At 35.5% G+C, this 19,687-nt stretch overlaps 1 non-coding gene across 1 annotated transcript; it reads left to right on the top strand.

The window, feature by feature from the left end:
• Positions 1–678: 678 nt before the first annotated feature.
• On the top strand, positions 679–822 carry LOC118001739. Its single transcript, XR_004676828.1, has one exon. It is a non-coding gene; the product is annotated as a U4 spliceosomal RNA (small nuclear RNA).
• Positions 823–19,687: the final 18,865 nt, after the last annotated feature.

Below are 19,687 nucleotides of genomic sequence, written 5' to 3'. Positions count from 1 at the left end.
TGATCCAGCCTCCATAAATTCCTAGCAAATCAGAGAAGAAGGAAGCATGTATTAGGAAGAAATAGTAAATATCTAACATAGGGCCATTCTTAAATTCTTGGTAAAATTTTTCTGCTTTATTTCTCATTTTTCTTCTCCTAGTATCTTGTTGTTCTACATTAATTCCTTTTTATTATCACATTGAATGAGTTCGAGTAGAGGATGGAGATGCGGCGATGTTTCAGCCTGAACCATAGGAAATTGCTATCTTTATAGGTTTAAATTGATGGACACAGTTAATATGATTCAACATACAGAGGCTAATTAGTTTTCACAATCTTTTCCTTCACCTTTTCCTTCAGGTGTACATGATAGACTTACACTTGCAAGTGTGCCTTGGCATTGTACTTCTTGTTGGAACTCTGTTTTCTTTTTAAACCAAATTGGGTCCATTGGCTTCTGCTGCAGCACTCTCTGCAGTGCTCCAATCTGCAACTGCAAACAAAGGTGCATTTTTGCATCTGGGAGTGTTCCCTTCACTTTTAGGAAGCATTTTTTTTTTTTTTTAATTTCCCTAGTGCTTTTCACCGCTGAATCTCAGAAAGCATCAACAAAAGTATGTACCCACTGCTGAAACCTCTATCCCAATTTCTTTTATTTACTTTTTCCCATTCTAATGCTGGTAAATTTCAACTGTTTAGCTTTGCGCAGGGGCAGTATTGTAGCCAATGAGGTTTATCCGAGGCGCAATTATTGCTAATTGAAAACTTTTCAACTGTTTTTAAAGTTTTTAGACTTGTTAGTCTGGGGATGACACTTAGCTTTTATTCTTCCAAAACTGGAAAATTATTTTTATGTTGCCACATCCATACCACAAATGAATATTTATTATGCACATGTTAAGTGCAATGCCTAAGTATTTGATACAACCAAAGATCCTTTATTAGCGAATCTTATATTCTGTACAGATAGGATTGATCAATAAGTAAAGGATTTATTATAGATAGATGGTCTGAATAACAAACTATTCTATCCATCATTTTGCTAGGCTACAAAAATACTATGTAACAAACTATACCTAAACATAAAGTATTAAATGAATAATACTTTATTGTCGTAGAGCTACACTTGGGCTACAGATTGGCTCACCTGGCTGCACTGATCACGTTGGGTAGGCTTGCTCCTCTAACTAGGAATTGGTATGGGGTTGGAGAAGGGTGTCAGCAAATCTAGGCTGGGCTGATTGAGTCATTGGCTGTACTTAAGGCCATCCTCTTCCTAAAATTAGCAAATTAACCCAGGCTTTCCCTTACCAGCCCCCTCCCCCGACCTTGTTTGTTTGTTTTCTGGCAATGGTAGAGACACAAGCATGCAAATAGAAGTATAAAAGGTGTTAGAGGTCTTAACTCAGAACTGGCAGATGATCATTTTTGTCCACTCTATAAAGACTTCATGCAGAGAATAAGTTGAATTTACTCTAGACACATTTCAAGAGAATTAGTGTATGAAATTTCTTTTAATGCATTTTCCATGAAGAATAAAGTGCACCTAACATTTAAACAGTTCTTTTAGCGTTACACTTCAGTTCTAAACTCTGTGGTTTGTTCCATCTACTGAACTTGCTAGTACCTCAAATGGCTTTGTTAAAACCTCATGAAATCTGTCTTTGCTCTATAATGTTCTCAACTGGGACACTGTAAAAAAACAAACAAAAAGTCCACAACAACCCCTGAACTGTCATAAAGAGACAAAAGATTTCACTAAGGACTCTTCTTAGCCAATCCCACAGAACACTTAGTTCTGGTCAGTAAAGATAAAGGCAACTGCCATTCCCCACCATAAAGGTTAAGAAAGATGGTGTATGTACATATGTATACATATATGAAATACGTATAAAATTTCCATTATGAAAGCATTAGATGTTAAAGTAAAAGACTAAAAAGTTTTAAAGTGTCAGTCCATTAAAACGTAGGGAAGATTTATCTTAGGTGTGCAAACAGTACATATAAAAGAAACTAAAGGTCCTATCACACATTTAATCTGGAGACTTTCTGGGAATTCCACTGGGAGTGTGAAATAACATAGAATCAAAGACCACGTTATTATGGAAGTTTGTCATTGCGCTGCTTTCAAATTTAAACATCTTATGTCCAATAACCTATGATTGCTTTTCTATTTGACTTTATTGTTAATTACCTACATGCCGCTTCACAACATGCATATCTTCAGGATCTTCCTTCTTTCAGACACCTTTCCTTTCATACTTGCTTTAATTCACCTGCACCTATTATAGGAAGTGAGCTGTGACACCCCTGTGATCTACATGGAATTGTAAAGCTATTGCATTAGGAATTCTCTGGAAATCAAAACAGCCTCAAGGGACAGCCTCATATAGCTGCCTATTTGTATTTCAACAATGAAGTTTGGAGAAGTAGGTTTTCTTTTTTCCAAGTATTTTTTAAGTAACATATGCATTATTACTTATATTCATTTGTATAAACATATCATTAATGATTCCATGAAAAGTTCTGTTTCCAATATAGCTAAGCTTCTCTGCCAACTCTGCAGCGCACGCATACACACACACACACACACATGTCTCCAATAAATAGTAATAGCTTACTTTTCCACCTGAAACAGGTAAGTTCTTAAAATGATAAAACCAAGAGTTCTGGAGAAAAGTCAACAAGTACTCTCTGGATACTTCCATTAGATGATATTCCCATTAGATGATACTCCCCCCCCCCCATTAGATGATTATTCTTAACTCATGTGCTGCTTCACCTGAGACACAATTCTTCCTCTGTGAAATAAATGGGTCTAATTATTTTCCAGTTTTAAAATTCCCAAGATAAAGCATTTTGAAACACACACACCCACCCACACACACGCACGCAAATGTAGTCAGATACCTCATGTCTACTATGCAAGCATTACTTTACTCTTATTCCACACCCAGAAAAGTCTTCAGTGATCTTCTCATTTTAAACGGTCCACTTAGCTCTTAAATCCAATGATCGCAGTAAGTCTTTCTACTTACCTTAACAATCAGATCTTTATTTCCAACATCTCAATTTTTTTTCTTTTTAAGAAACCTCTCTTGAGTAATATTTCTATAATTTTTAAGTACCCAATGTTTTTGGATTAAAACATTACATTAAAATGAAGAAAAAGGAAAATTGTTTCTGATGACAATGAAGCTTAAAATACTAAAGAAACATTTAATAAACCAGTATGGAGTAGTTTTGAATCTACTGCAACGTATTAAGTAATAATCTTGAATTGTGCAATGTTTATTGTAGGTGTCAACTTCACAGTAGAATAACTTAGGCAACGTCTGTAGCACAATTAACCTGAATGTAAGCTATGCAATTAGAAGGCTGTTTGCAGTATTATATTAGCATGGTTACAACCATTCTGGGGGTTTTCCTTAAGTTCTAATTACTGATTCATGTGGTATCAATAATAACTAAATTTAATGCCCCTGTAGGAGATGACACCTAGAATGTGGCTACATATGTTATTTTAAATGAATTAAACATTTCCTTTACTTTTTAGAGCAATTAACTATAATTATGTAATTTACTTTCATGTATAATGCAGTGGCTTTGTTTTTCCTCTTTTGGCTTATAGGGAATTTTTGTTTGGAGCTTATTTGTGAAAAAGAATGTTACAAATACACTAAAATTTTAATAGTAACTCTTTTATATCAAAGTTTTAAAAAACACTAAATACAAATAATGAAAAAAAAAACAAACAAAACTAGGGAACGCCAAAGCATAAATTGGTTTTTATAAAATGAAGGAGATCCATTACTGTGATTTTTTTTTTTTTTTTCATTTTTCTTGGGCTGATCCTGTTCTTATTTACACCTGACAGGAAATTCTGGAGGACAGTTAATTTCCTTTCCACAAGAGAAGACCTTTCATTTTTTTTTCTTTTACCAATGACCCTGATCTTTATGCCCAATGAAGACAGATAAACATTTAGGTGACTGGCTTGAATTCAGTAGCTCACGTGTATAACTACTCCTCTCACGAACTGCTGAAAACAAAGATATTTAAAATATTAAAGCTATAAGCCCAACAAGACAATATGATGAATTGAGAATTTGTAATTTATACCTATACTGTCCAAGGACAGCAAATCCATAAGGAGTGACACAGGAACAAATAGGGATGGGGGATTTTTTTTTTTTTTTTTTTTTTTTGGTCAGAAGATAATGGTGACAGTAGAAAGCATCAAGAATATATACTTAAATAAATTAATCACAACCAGAACTACAAAATTATCTTTAAAGCAAGAAAAAACTGTATGTGTTCAAAGAAGCTTCTGATTTTGACTACCTAGAGACTAGAACCTCTTTGTTTACAATTATTACTGATAAGGGGTTCTGAAATGGACATGAAAGCCATTACTCCTCCCTCATTTTGACCCTTAATATAGCTTTCTCTGAATCTATTTACATTCACAATTTGAATGGCAAGATTACAGCATAAAAGCAATGTAATAGAAGTGTCCTCAAAGCATACCAGCAAATCCAAAGGTTTACTATAACTTCAAGGCTCAACTGCAACTAGTTTTGTCTTGTCTCAATAAGCACTGTCAGCTATGAAAACCTGACAGTTAACAATTGTACATTTCAAGATGACACCACACAGAAGTTTAGTTAAGTTTAAATATGAATATGTTTACTTATGTTAAGATATAAAAGCCAACAAACAAACCACAACACAAAGTAAACACCTGAGTGAGTAAAGGTGTTGGCCTTGGGCTCAGTTTAAATGGATCTGAATGTAAATTCTGGGACATTCACATTCAAACTTCCAAAGGGAAATCAGAACACAGATTTCTATTGTCATTATGTCATCTGTTATGTACACTTGGAAACCAGAACACAGATTTTTTTTTTTTTAAAGATTTTATTTATTTATTTGAAAGAGAGAATGAGAGAGAGAAAGCACATGAGAGGGGGGAGGGTCAGAGGCAGAAGCAGGCTACCTGTCGAGCAGGGAGCCCGATGCGGGACTCGATCCCGGGACTCCAGGATCATGACCTGAGCTGAAGGCAGTCGCTTAACCAACTGAGCCACCCAGGCGCCCCAGAACACAGATTTTTATGCCATCAGGATATGTTATATAAATTTGGGATCTGAAAAGCTACTTCTCCAAGTGCCTCAACTCAGAAATTAAATTTGATAATGCTATAGGACAGAGGAATTTGCCTCTAGAGCTAATTATAGGAAGCTGTGAGTTTGGACACTTTTCTGAATGCAGAATGAGGGTTCAAAAATAGGTGTTCAATCAATAAATCAGCTATAATATTAAAACTATGCATGCCCATTGATACCTCAGCTATAGAAGCCCATAGATGTACATAAATGTCTGTGTATACAAGGGGTCTGCTAACCATGGGATGCTGCCTGTTTTTGTAAATAAAATTTTATTGGAACATAGCCATGCTTGTTCATTTATACACTGTCTATGGCTGCTTTTGTGCTCTAATGGCAGAGTTGAGTAGTTGTAATACTGTGTAGCCCACAAAGCTGAAAATACTATCTGCCCCTTTACAGAGGTTTGCTAATCTGTGGTCTATGTTTTGTTTAAGCTTTTTATTTTTAAATTTTTTTTAAATTTTAAATTTTTAAGATTTTATTTGACAGAGAGAGAGAGAGAGAGAGCGCATGAGTGTGTGTGCACAGGCAGAGGGAGAAGCAGGCTCCCTACTGAGCAGGGAGCCTGATGTGGGGCTCCATCCCAAGACCCTGGGATCATGACCTAAGCCAAAGGCAGACCCTTAACCAACTAAGCCACCCAGGTGCCCCTCGTTTAAGATTTTTAAAGACTATAAAAATTTGATTTGCTAGATTTTTTTTTCATGAACTGTAATAGATTCTTAGCAGCGGTGAGTCTCTCAATCCAATATCTTAAGGAAGTGGATTTCACAACCATGCTATTATTTTCATAGCCTTTTCGAAAGTGTAGTGAAATCAGTCATGGGGAAGAGCATTCTTTAGAGTCTTTTGTAACTTACAACTGGTCCTAATTTTTAGAGAAATAATGTAACGATATGACAATTTGTATGTGTTAATTATTCTTTTTGGTTATTAGTAACTTTTCATGACTTTTCTTGTAAGAATTTGGGTAATTTCAAGGAGCAAGTGGGACCCTGGTAAACTTGATCACATTACAAATAATGTTAGATCAGGGCTAGCTTAGGTAAAACATAAATGCTTTAGAAGGATATAACATATCTTACAAAATCAAGGGAAGTCCTAAATGACCAGATCATGTGAATAATATACAGATCTTTCCAGGGAACTTAGCAGTGGGATTTTTGTGAACCATTTCATTATGACATTGCTATGGAATACTCCCAATTGCATTCTCTCCCTGAGTTTCTACTTGAGATTCAAATCCCTAAGAAACTGATCCATCTGCCTACATGAGGTCTTATGTCCAACTAGATAGACAAAAGTTTGTTCATAATTGATAGCCACACAAAAGTCACAGGGAAGAGGCATTTTATAAAATAAATGGTATGAAGAACTAAACAAAAAACTTTCATGAAGGCTTCTAAGCAAAGGGAAGACTATGCTTCAAGCTCTAAGTTGTGTGAAAACACAGCTACTATGAAAACAGTGAGGAACTCAAAGGCTAGATAGAACTATAGATATTTGGAAATTGAGTGGTAGGGCTGACAAAACAGAAAATAGAACTTTTATTTAGAGGTAAGTTCAGGTCTTTGCGGGACATATAGTCTCATTACAAAGTGTGAAAGTAGCCACAGACAATATGTAAAGCACAAAGGGTATGGCTATGTTTCAAATCCATTGACTCTAATAAATAGTATTATCAGTTATTTTTCTCTAATTTGGGTTCTTGGATTCATCATTACAATCACTTTTGCACAAATACTCAACATCTTGCCCCAAAATAACAGATTATCAAACAAGATTTTGTTAAATAGCCATGCATGTATTCCTATTGCAACACCACAGCCTGTTATTTTATGCTAAATGGCGTGGAATGGATGAGTGATATTGTTCAGATGTAAAAGAGGACATAGGTATGTAGAACTTTATTTACAAAAACAGGTGGTACATTTGATTTCACCTGCAGACCATAGTTTGCTGACCCCTGTTCTAGGTCCATGGTTGCCAGAGGAGATTGGATGTTTGCCAAAAGTCATTCAAGATGAAACCCTAGAATATGAAGGGAGGTAGGAGGTTTTCATTTGCATTCTTCTCATCTTTTAAAAATTCTAGTTGTATATGTACATTATATCGAATATATTTATAGAATAATATGGCTCTAACTTAATTATAAATACATGTTTATTCATTATTTTACTAGGGTAAGTATATGACCAAAAAAATATATATGTATACACACACACACACACACACACTCACTGTTTTGGGCTATAGGGAATAACTGAATAATTGTACTTTTTTAAAATCAGTGAAGTAACTTAATCAGATTTGTTTTTAAGAAGGGTAATTTTGTAAGCTGTATTTTCATTATATTTAATTTCTTTACCAGGAATGCAGCTATCATTTTCTTAATTCAGAAGATTTTTTTAACTTCGTTTCTTATGTCTTCGACTATTTTAGTTTTATCAAATATATTTTCTTATAGTAATCCCAAAGTAAAGCCATAAAAAGCATCAGTATTACAGAAAGTAATGATACCAAAAATGATAAATAATTTTAGTAACTTGATGAGATCTTGTTGACCAAAACAATTCAGTGCAATTTTTGGTTTCAGTTGGAGAAAACCATGAGTTCATTGAGTAGAGCAAATTTAATCCTTATGATAGGTTGAAGTGATTAAATGGCAAAATCTCAGAACTACTACTGACAAAGGAATATTAAAAGGGGTAACACAGAATAAGTCATGATTTAACACAAAGGAGAAAATGTATTTTTAAAATTTAAATCAACAATTCTTCCTATGAGACTGGAACACGCATTTCAGAATTAATATAGTACAACAAATACAACAGGAAAGAGCTCATCTTGCTAAAAACAGTTGCAAGGCTAAGCAAACAGATTCATCCATTATGGTTTTAACAGAAAAAGGTATAGTTTCTTGAAAATAATGCAGAGAAACATTTTATATAGACATCTCTTGGGGAAACCTCACTCACAAAGGGAAAAGAAAATCAAGCATTCACATTTTTCATAACCAAATCCTAGCATAGATGACCTATACAAAGAATATAGTAAAATATGAGAACAGATATTATCCACTTGGCCATCAAGTAGGGTACTTGAAAAACTGATCATCCTCAGGGGTAACCCCTCTTGCACTCTGATCTTAGTATCACTTGTCACTCCATCTCAGGCACTCATCCCTGTGGTCCCATACTTGATATCAGTATAACCAAGAACTGTGCCAACCAAAAATTATGACCGTCTATTGTCATCCTTCTTGCATATTTGCACAGTCTGTCTCTGCAATAATCTTTTACCTCATTTAGAGCTCAAATCCATCTAATAAATAGTATTATCAGTTATTTTTCTCTAATTTGGGTTCTTGGATTCATCATTACAGTCACTTTTGCACAAATACTCAACATCTTGCCCCAAAATAACAGATTATCAAACAAGATTTTGTTAAATAGCCGTGTATGTATTCCTATTGCAACACCACAGCCTGTTATTTTATGCTAAATGGTGTGGAATGGATGAGTGATATTGTTCAGATGTAAAAGAGGACATTGAGTAATGGTGGGCAGCTTCCTGGAGGCAGTGTGACTTGATCTAAAATTTTATAATGTATAGAAACTGGATGGTTGGGAAGGCATTTGTAGGAGGGAGAATCTGGTAAGAATAAATGGGATAACTAAAATATCAGTTTAGATCTAAGGGATGTAAGTACAAGGGGTTAAGATTAGGAAAGAAAAAAATCCAAGAATAATTTGAAAGTATAGGGTTCATCTTTGCATATACCAGTTTCAAAGGTTACAAAAAATTATAGCAGAGACCACTAGGCAGAACACACATTGAACAGCAATTTATTTTTTAGTTAAATAAATAGCACTTTTCAAGTAGTGACAGCAGTACTTTTTTTCAACAAAAATGTCTCTAAATTTTGTATACTTGATCATATTTAGTCTTAGGCATATATATGAAAATTATAAAATTAAGTTAAATGTTTAGTATTTGATTAAGTCCCTTTTATATAATGTCATACCCAATCATTTTTATGGCTCCAATATATTTAGCATGACAGGGTAAACGAGATTAAAAGCACAAAAGCTACTTCCTGAGCTCAATCAGCATTTTCCCCATGATCTGCATGTATTACAGACTTTCATTTGCAACTTGGTATAAATTGAAATGTAAGTGTATATATTAAAGACAATTAATCATGCTATGTTAGTAGTTTCCTATATCTTGATCTATGACCACTATCTTAAGCATTCATAACTTCTGTATGATATAGAAGCTGAAAAAGTAATTTCAAACACTGGGACAAAATTCAAGATTTTCACAGCTGCATATCAGAAAAAAATTAATAGTGGATAAACAATGGTTGCACTTAAGAAATATAGCAATGACAGTGCTCTATATTTTACTTCTAATACTCAAAACCAGGCAGCACATTTATAGAACACAATAAGCCTTTAACTTAAAAAAAAACGAAAAACAAAATCACAAAACTTTTTAGAATTTCATCAGAATGTTTACTCCAAACATGTTTTATATCATATGGGGGTAGAAAGGAAGATGAGTCCACTCTGAACCAACTGGCATAGATTAAGTTCTAAAAATCTGTAATTTCATTATTCTAGATAATATCTGAGGACTAGCTCTTGACTGGGACCTGAGAAGAGAGCAGGTAGAGAGATAAAGTACACTTAAGATGACATTGATTCTTTGTCTAGCCAGGTAGTATATTAATGGCCATCACAGAGATCTCTGTCTAGATATACACAAGTTTTATAATCTATTAATTCATTCTGAATAAAGATATGTTGACCTGTCTAGTCAAAACTGTCAGAATATGCAATCTGCTATGTTCATGTAATGTACATTTATAGTATCAGATTCACTGAACCTGTTAAGACGCAAGGGAGAAGGTTTGGATCAAGGGTCACAGCTCACTTACAAACATATGGGTACAAGTCACACATACACACCCTTTTTGAGTATTATCAATAAACAATCAAGATTATAGGGAAATTAGAAATATAAAAACAGGCCTTTAAAATAGGATCCTTAAAAAATACAGAATAAATTAAATAGAAGTATGCAAAAGCTTTCCTGACATGAAAAAGGAACCAAGGCTTTCTTTCTTGGTTTCTTCTTAATCCAAACCTTTTAATCCAAGGTTTTTCTAACATAATTAAGGTAATAAAACCCACAATTCTAACATACTTGAAAAATTACCAGAAAATTTTACATTCATAAAATGTCCAAATAAAAATGCATATAAATTAAACTTTGATTTATGTTAGACTTTCCTTCTTCAACATTGAATGCTGAAAGAAAACACTGGTTTGAGGAAGACTTTTGTGTTCATAAGCTCAGAATTCTATATCGTTTATATGTGAAGGTCAATGGGAATTCATTGTTAAATATAGGAATAAGAATATATATGCATATTCCTATATTTATATATTAATATATTTCCAATAGTATTAGATGTAAATATAGAGCTATGAATATAGACATATAGATATGTTTACATGCACAGATAATCAAGGTATAAGAAAGATGAAATAACTCAACACTGAAAAGTCCAATTAAAGAATATATGGGAGGTAAGCAGCAAAAATACATAAATATAGATATTTTGGAATAGGAGAGATCTGACTGAAAAAAATTGAGGAAAGCAAAATCAAAATGTTCTTGAAAAATATAAATATTATATTTAATATTGTATTAAAAATAACTACTCTCTGCTACTATAAGCCCACATTAAATTAACATAGTTCAAAATGAGAGAGCACGTGAAAACAGACCAAATCCCTCATCTTAAATAACAGGAAGCAAAATACTATCATTCTTTGTCTTTATTCACTAAAGGAAAAGCTAAGACAATTAATTGACATCAGACATGCCATCTGATGATTTAAATTTGCTACTATGAGCACATTACAGTATAATGCTAAGAACACGGACTCTGGAGGCAGACCACCTGAGACTGCAAACCCCGTGTAAGGCTTGCTGGTGTTTAACAGTGCTTCAGAACTCTGGGCTTTAGTTTCCTCATCTATAAAAGGGGGATTATAATATACCCCCCTGATGATTCAGTTAGTTTAAATAAGAAAAACTTAGAACAGTACGAGCACAAAGAAACCTTAAGTGAGTGTTGTTGTTATTGAACAAAGAAGCAAATTTATCCTATTGTATGTTACAAGAAACAAATTTAAACAAGATGCTAAAAGTCAAAAGTTAGGGAAAATACATGTAAGTCAAAATAAGCAAAACTACATAACTATTAATACCTAAAGAAATATACACATGGGAAATAAAGGTGAGAAAGACCGTAACATAATAAGAATCTGGACTGTATATTTAAACATATAGTAATGTTTATTTTTAAAACAGTTGGAAATTCAAGGAGAAATGGACAAATACATAAATGTAAAGAGAGATTTAAACATAGAACTGGTCTTTGAGCATAAGAGATGGATAAAAAGAAAGATACAAAAGATTTGAATAATTTAGTAAGGTTGAATGTTATTATGCATCTTTGATGTTTGTGTTCTGTCACAAATACACTTCCTATCTAAACACCTAAAAAAAAAAAAAAGCTGCCAAAAGGACTACCAGATGTTTATCCCAACAGGAATAAATACCACACTTATAACTTAAGGAGGGTTCATTTACAAAGTGGCTATTTACAAAGGTGGGTGTAGGAGCAGAAGGAATGCTATAATAACCCAGGACTAGAGTCCACAGGCATAAGAGGATAGCAGAGGGGAGGTATTATAAACTCAGAAGGGTAATTAAACACTACACCGCTGTTCTCCCCTTGTCCATTCCCTTGCTGTGGCTTCCCAATGGACAAAACCAACTAGAAGCCAGAACACTGAGAAATCCATTGATGCAATACCAAATAGGTCAGACATCTGAAACAGAAAGCAGAAGGGAGGAGGTGAAGAATGAGTCTGGAAAGACAAGATATGTGGCAGAGAAGCCACAAAAAATCCCAGTAAATTCCAAAATCCAGGAAAGGCTCTGGGTACATTCACTCTGATCCCAAAAAAATAAGTAAATTTTTAATAGCAATTTTAAGTCAAAAAATGGATCCACCTTAAATAATTTCTTTGCTTATCATCCCTTCTTGCAACTCCTTATTTCCAAGATTTTTTTTTTTTCCAAATAGCATTAATTCCCTTAATAGTTCTTTCAGGAAAGCCTTTAATGTTAAATTCTGTTTTTACATGTGTGAGTCAATGGTAAAGAAAGTAATCTAGGAAGCAAATATTAACATATTCATAAACTTAAATGTTGACTATCAGAGTACCAATTTGGGGGAATTAAAAATATGAAATTTCTGAAATAATATGAAAGGTAGAATTAGGGAGCTCAGAATTAAAGCATTTGAAAAAGATATTTACAGCATTTGAGAGAATAAAGATATTGATTGCTTCATGGTTAAGTATGACCTTAAAAAAATTGATGGTAAGTGAAAAAGATTACAACATCTAAACCAATATGTGGGAAAACAGAATAAAAGAATACTTAGTCAAACAGAAGCTAGGAAAGGAGAAAAAGAGGACAAAGAAAGACAAACATGCTAAATAGGAGACAGAAATTAACATGTTCAAAAATCAAAATAGGGGCGCCTGGGTGGCTCAGTTGGTTAAGCGTCTGCCTTCAGCTCAGGTCTCGGGGTCCTGGGATCAAGCCCCACATCAGGCTCCCTGCTCAGCGGGGAGTCTGCTTCTCCCTTTGCCTTCTCTCCCCCTGCTCATGCTCTGTCTCTCTTTCAAAAAAATGTAAAAAAAAAAAGAATAAATGCAGACATTCAAATAACCTAATAAGGAAAAGCTTAGGGGCACCTGGGTGGCTCAGTCCTTAAGCGTCTGCCTTTGGCTCAGGTCATGATTCCAGGGTCCTGGGATTGAACCCCGCATCAGGCTCACTGCTTGCCAGGAAGCCTGCTTCTCCCTCCCCCACTCCCCCTGCTTGTGTTCCCTATATCCACTATCTCTCTCTGTCAAATAAATAAAATCTTAAAAAAAAAAAGGAAAAGTTTATCTAATTACATTAAAATATAATTCAGTTTCATGAAGTTTATAAAACGTATACTTGAAACAAAATGATCCAAAATTATTGGAAACAAAGGAATGGAAAAACATTTTCCAGGGTGAACTGCTATAGCCAACATTTGAAAAAAAAATCAAAAGTCTATCAGTAGGGTATACATATATGTTTACATATATGTATATATATATGATGTATATATAATGGGATATTATGCAGAACAAATATATGAACAGATTTGAATCTATTAATATAGATACATTTAAAATATGACTTTAAAAAACCATTTTGCTTAATTATACATGTGATACAAAATTTATGTTTATTTATTTTTAAACATTTTATTTATTTGACAGAGAAAGAGCGAGAGCAGGAACACAAGCAGGGGGAGTGGGAGAAGGAGAAGCAGGCTTCATGCTGAGCAGGGAGCCCGATGCGGGGCTCGATCCCAGGACCCTGGGATCATGACCTGAGCTGAAGGCAGATGCTTAATGACTGAGCCACCCAGGCACCCCAAAATTTATGTTCATTTAAATCAATAAATCAACAGTGTGATACATTTTTCTGTAATACAAACTGAAAACACTGGAATGATACATATCAAATTAATGATACTGGTGACTCTTCAGAGAGGACGAGGGAAATCAGTCTAAACAGGGATCAAATGATTCTTCAGTATAAAGAAAAACTGACTAAATGTTAATATTTTCTGGATATTTAGAAATTAATGTTTATTGCATCATTCCTTGTATGTTATTAACTTAATTTTTAAGGCAGATAAAGAAGTTTGAAAGAACAGTAAAATAGGGCAGCAGAGTGGTTAATAATCACAAATGCTACCCAACACACTGTGAAATATGCCACAGAAATAAGATCTTGACAGAAATAAAGATCAGGCATCATGGATTCATATGCATATGGTCCTAGTGTTCAGAATCACAGTAAGTTCATCTCTACCCTTGGTATCAGAACTTGGGACTTTTTTCAGCTTATTTCTTTAAAAAGTAGTTTAAGCCTCTGTTTCACTTGTCATTTATTACATGAAAGACATTAAGATAGACACAAACTATTTGGACAAGTAATGGTCCCAGAGGAGAAAGGGTAACCAATGGCATAAACAGTTCCCTCAGGACAAAGGAAGCAAACAAAAATGTTCTTGTCTGGAAGGATGAAAGGGACCTGGAAGTAAAACATTTACTGCAGCGCTGGTAACAGCAGACAAGCATAGTAGACTGACTTCACTACCGTAAGGGGTCAGATGGGTTGCCAGTGACAGCCAGGAGTAATGTAAATGAGTGACGAAGGCCAGGCTTTCATACATGGACAGGTAGGTGACTGACAGCCTCAGCTTGGGGGAAGACCCAGGGATTGACAGATGCTGTGCTGAGCTGGAGAAGAAGTATTCCTTTCTGAACAATCAGCTCCAGTTGATCATTTTAACCAAGAAAGTGGTCTTAGGGTTGCTGTGCTTCTGGTTTCTCAAGAGAAGATAAGAATTCTGGTGGTTGTAAGAAATCTGCCTTCTTGAAAGCTGGAAACAAATTTTAGATGTATAGCATCGTGCTGGCCAACACTGTGAAGGAAGCAAATCCTGGCTTTGGGCTACCCTGGCCCTCCGGCCAACAGGATGAGAACAAGTGAGTAGGCAACGATGGTTTACTCTATGATGAAGTGTCTGGATTCCTTGGTCAGAGTCCCAGGACCAAAATCTCTCCTGTCAAGCAAACAGAATGACTGTCAGATAATCCAGAAAGCTCCCTACTTGTATGTCTACTTCATTGCATAACCATTTGTTTATTTAGCACACTGAGAGCTTTGTGCTTGCTCTGACCATAACACCATGCCTTCGACTGTGTGATCTCTATAACATCTTTCATTTTATTGAAAGGTATATACACAAAACTGGATTCTGAATATTATGCTTATTATCTTTTTAATGGGCACTTGGGTGGCTCAGTCTGTTAAGCGTCTGCCTAGGGCTCAGGTCACGGTCCCAGAGAACTGGGATCGAGCCCTGCATCAGGTTCCCTGTTCAGCAGGAAGCCTGCTTCTCCCTCTGCCCTTCACCCTGCTCATGCTCCTCTCTCACTCTCTCTCTCAAATAAAATCTTAAAAAAAAACCCAAAAACACAACAATCTTTTTCACATGCCTGAAGGTTTTAATTCATGGCACTAGAATCTAATGTTATATTTGTTGAGTGGGCGTCTAAGAGTTTGAAATTGACCACCTTCTGGATGACATCCTAATAAGAATAAAGTTGGCAAAAATCTTACGTGAGGAGATTTATTAGCATGAGGATGTTTCCCAGATTATATACACAGGAACAGACTGCATGATGAAAAAGAAGCTAAGCCAGGGACAGCACTTACAAGTGAGCACAAACCACCAAGAAAGAGCTTTTTAAAAATTTGTGCACATGGTTATACACCTTCAGGGCTGAGTACATATCATGGCACCCACAGAGCAGGGCTGGAGAAAGCTCCCCACGAAGACTGACTCCTGTAAACCAGAAAAGTATCCTGACCTCAGGTCTTCACAGTTAAAACCAAGTAGCTCTTTGAGATTAGTAAAGCAAAGCCTTTCTCCTCTTGTTCCCTTAATTTCTCTATATTCTCCTTACAGGCAACAACATGTCTTTCCCCATACATATGTATCTTATAATAGGTTTTACATTGGGTTAATAGTAAATGAGTGAAATAAGGCCATTTCAAACATTTTTTTTTCACATGAAACCTAGTCAAATAAGTTTTTCAAGTAAGCACATTACAAGATCCTAATTTGTTCTATAAATTGAACAAAACATAAAGAATACAGAAGAAAAATACATTATAAATTATAGAAGTAGTAAGTAAATTGGCAGTTTACTGCAAATAATTACTAAATGTATGGGTATTCAAATCCTCTGGATTTCCCAAATTGACATTACCGTAACAGTTAAAATGGGAAAAAAAAAAAAATCATGTAGCTACTTCAAGGAAATAATCATTAATGAATAGTCCTTGGTTGGAAAAGCAAATGAGTCACAGTGAGTATTCTGGTCTTGTCTTTGTGACATGCTCTTCTAAGCCATGGTGGGCTGGCATGTGAATTTCCCCTTAGTCGCAATATGAACTAGAAAGTTAGGCAAGTCTTCACTGTTGAATCAATAATCGGATTAGTGTTTGGTTGTGTGTGTTTAATGAATCAATGACTTACCTTTGTTTAAATGCCACATAATCAAGTGATTGACTTGTCATGTATGATGTTTTGATTACCTTTACTATTTCTAGTTTCTATTTGCTTTTAAGGACTAAAGGCATGTGAAAGTCAAAAGAGTAATGAAAGGAAGTAAGTGCCACCTTCCTGTGAAAGCATCACAAGAGGCTGAATCAGTAACACTTCCAGATTCCTGACAACTTTATGGTGTATATAGACAACAGGGATTAAAAAAAAAAAACTGATATAACTATATATTTTGTGAGTTAGAATGACTTCAAGAGCTGATTCGCTAAAAATTGCAGTTGAATCAGTTTTATTGCTGTTACATCTGGTGGCAGAACCAGTTAAAATCAATCATTCAAAACAAAACCATTTACTGGAGAAAAATATTCTGACTGTATATTAGGGTAAGTGTATTTTGATATTTGTCTAATTTTTTACTTTTTGTCATTAGGCAAAAAAATACATGGCAAAAATACATTAAAAGATCATACATCTTAATATGAAGTGGATATTTCAAAATACAAAAAATGAACACATGTTGATATGCTCCAACATGCAGTCCCTCTTTCCTAATTCTTAACTTTTTGGGTTTTTTTATTTTTTTAAAGATTTTATTTATTTGAGAGAGCGATTGAGAGAGAGAGAGAGAGCATAAGCAGGAGAAGGGGCAGAGGAAAAGGGAGAAGCAGGCTCCCTGCTGAACAGGGAACCTGATGTGGGGCTGGATCCCAGAACCCTGGGACCATGACCTGAGCTGAAGGCAGACGCTTAACTGACACCCCTCGGTTTTAAATTAACTTATATTCATTAATCTATCTCCTTCATATATTTTGAAATCATGAATAACACCTGGTGGATTTTTACTGAACTGCCATTTTTTTTCCATTTATGCATTCAGATTAGGGTGTGTTATTTTGTTAATAAATTATTTTTATGCCTCAAACTCAAATATCTGCAATTTGCTTCTAAGTTTTCAATTTGCAGTGATTCATTACACAGTTAGTTGACTAACTTACCTAGAAGGACCCAACTATTGACTTTTCAGTGCTTATTTTTCTTAAGATTCTCTATTATCTCCAAGGGAATTGTACACAGCACAGCTTCTTTTTGGAGTGATGTATGTGTTCTTTGGTAGTTAAACTTTCACTCAATTCTGAATACAGCTGAAGACAGAGCTCATTAATCATACCCCAAAGCACAGAACTATGGTTATAACTCTGTAGTTTCAAGGTAATAAGTAGGATCTGTTATCTTTCATGTCCAAAGAGATTTACTCAACTGGTCACTACACAAGTACATGCATTTAACTTACCTTCAGTAATTATAGCTCTGTATTTTAAAATCAATTATTAATTCTATCATGGTTATATGTGCATTAGAAGAGTACCCAAAAATAATTGCCAAAACATTCAATAGCCTAAAAACTTTTAGAAAGGCATTAGTTTATTTTTGAGGTATTTTTTTGTTTTTTTAAATTTTATTTGAGAGAGCACATGCGAGCACAAGTGGTGGGGAGGGGTGGGGCAGAGGGAGAGGGAGAAGCAGGCCAGACATGGGGCTCTATCCCAGGGTCCAGGGATCATGACCCAAGCTGAAGGCAGCCACTTAACTGAGCCACCCAGGCACCCCATATTTTTGAGATATTTAAAAAGGATTTCATTTACCAGTCTTCTAAGTAGTAGTAAACTTGAAGAAAAAAGGGATTAACTTCTGAAAAACCTAAAACATTTCAATTATGCCTAAATAATCCACCCTCAAGTATGTGTGCACATGTCTGTGTGTATACACATTGACAACATTCTAGAAAGAGCATTATTAATTATGTTATTTTAAACGAGTTTTATTCTGCTCATAAACATATTTGCCATACCAGGCTCACATCTGCAGTCTCCTCCAGTCTGTCCCCATCCTGTCTCCTGTTCCTGCTTATATTCCTTCCCTCCCACAGTGAGCTCTACTGATGGTCAGACATAGCCCCACAACCTCTTCCACGCCACACCTGGCTCCTGTCCTGTCTCCAAAACACTTCTCTGTCTGCTGAAAGTTTGACTCCTTACCTGTTAAAATACCTATTATTTTTTCCTCATTTCTTTAAGAATTTTTTGTCCCCTGCTCCATATTACTATGCAGGCATCTCCCTTCCTATCAAAGTCAATCCATCTCCATCCACTGAATCAAACACCCTCCATTCTTTCCTATCTGTGAGATAACAGAAAAAAAACAATATATATATATCTGTGTCTCTGTCCCCGGTTCCTGCCACAAAACCTTTGTAATTTCCTAAGTGAAAGGAGCACTAGGAACATGTCTTGCTCGAATATTTGGTCTTTGACTTATCTCTGACACAGGGCTCCCAAAACTCTTATAAATTCCTACATGATAAGAGTACTAGGAGCATCTTTTGTTCTACTGAACTGACTCTGGGTGGATTCCTGAATACCTTCTGGATGGGGGCTGGTCACTAGAAAGACCAAGCCCTGGTTAGAAGCTTAGAATTTTCAGCTCCACCCTGAGTCATCCTCCTGAGAAGGGAGAGGGCTAGAAACAGTAAATAATCATGCCTATGTGAGGAAGCCTCCATAAAATCCTGATAGAATAGGGTTTAGAGAGCTTCCAGGTTGGTGAACACATCCATCTCTATGGGATCAGAAGCTCCTGTGCTTATCTTTTCATCTGGCTGTTCACCTGTATCCTTTATCATATCCTTTAATCAACTGATCAATATAAGTGTTTCCCTAAGTTCTATGAGCCGCTCTAGCAAAGTAATCAAACCCAAGGAGGATATTGTTGTCAGAGATCAGAAACCTCTGGTCTATAGCCAGTTGGTCAGAAGTTTAAGTGATAATCTGGGCTTGCAACTAGCTTCTGCAGTGGGGGTTGGGGGGCAGTCTTGTGGGACTGAGCCCTTAATCTGTGGGATCTGGTACTATCTCTAGGTAGAGTGTCACAATTAAGACTCCAGCTGGTGTCACAGAAAATTCTTGTAGAGGGACAAAGCCTCCATAGATTTGGTGACCAGAAGTTATCTGAAGTGCAGTGTTCTATATGAATATTTTGTATGAATATTAAAAGAGATTCACACAGGGCGCCTGGGTGGCTCAGTTGGTTGAGTGACTGCCTTCGGCTCAGGTCATGGTCCCGGAGTCCTGGGTTCGAGTCCCGCATCGGGCTCCCGGCTCAATGGGGAGCCTGCTTCTCCCTCTGACCCTTTCCCCTCTCATGCTGTTTCTCTCTCTCTCTCAAATAAATAAATAAATAAAATCTTTAAAAAAAATAAA

This window comes from Mirounga leonina, unplaced genomic scaffold (genome assembly GCF_011800145.1).
Source record: "Mirounga leonina isolate KUSES-001 unplaced genomic scaffold, KU_Mleo_1.0 Mir_53, whole genome shotgun sequence".
Taxonomy (NCBI): Eukaryota; Metazoa; Chordata; class Mammalia; order Carnivora; family Phocidae; genus Mirounga; species Mirounga leonina.
This window is presented reverse-complemented; position numbering and strand designations above follow the sequence as displayed.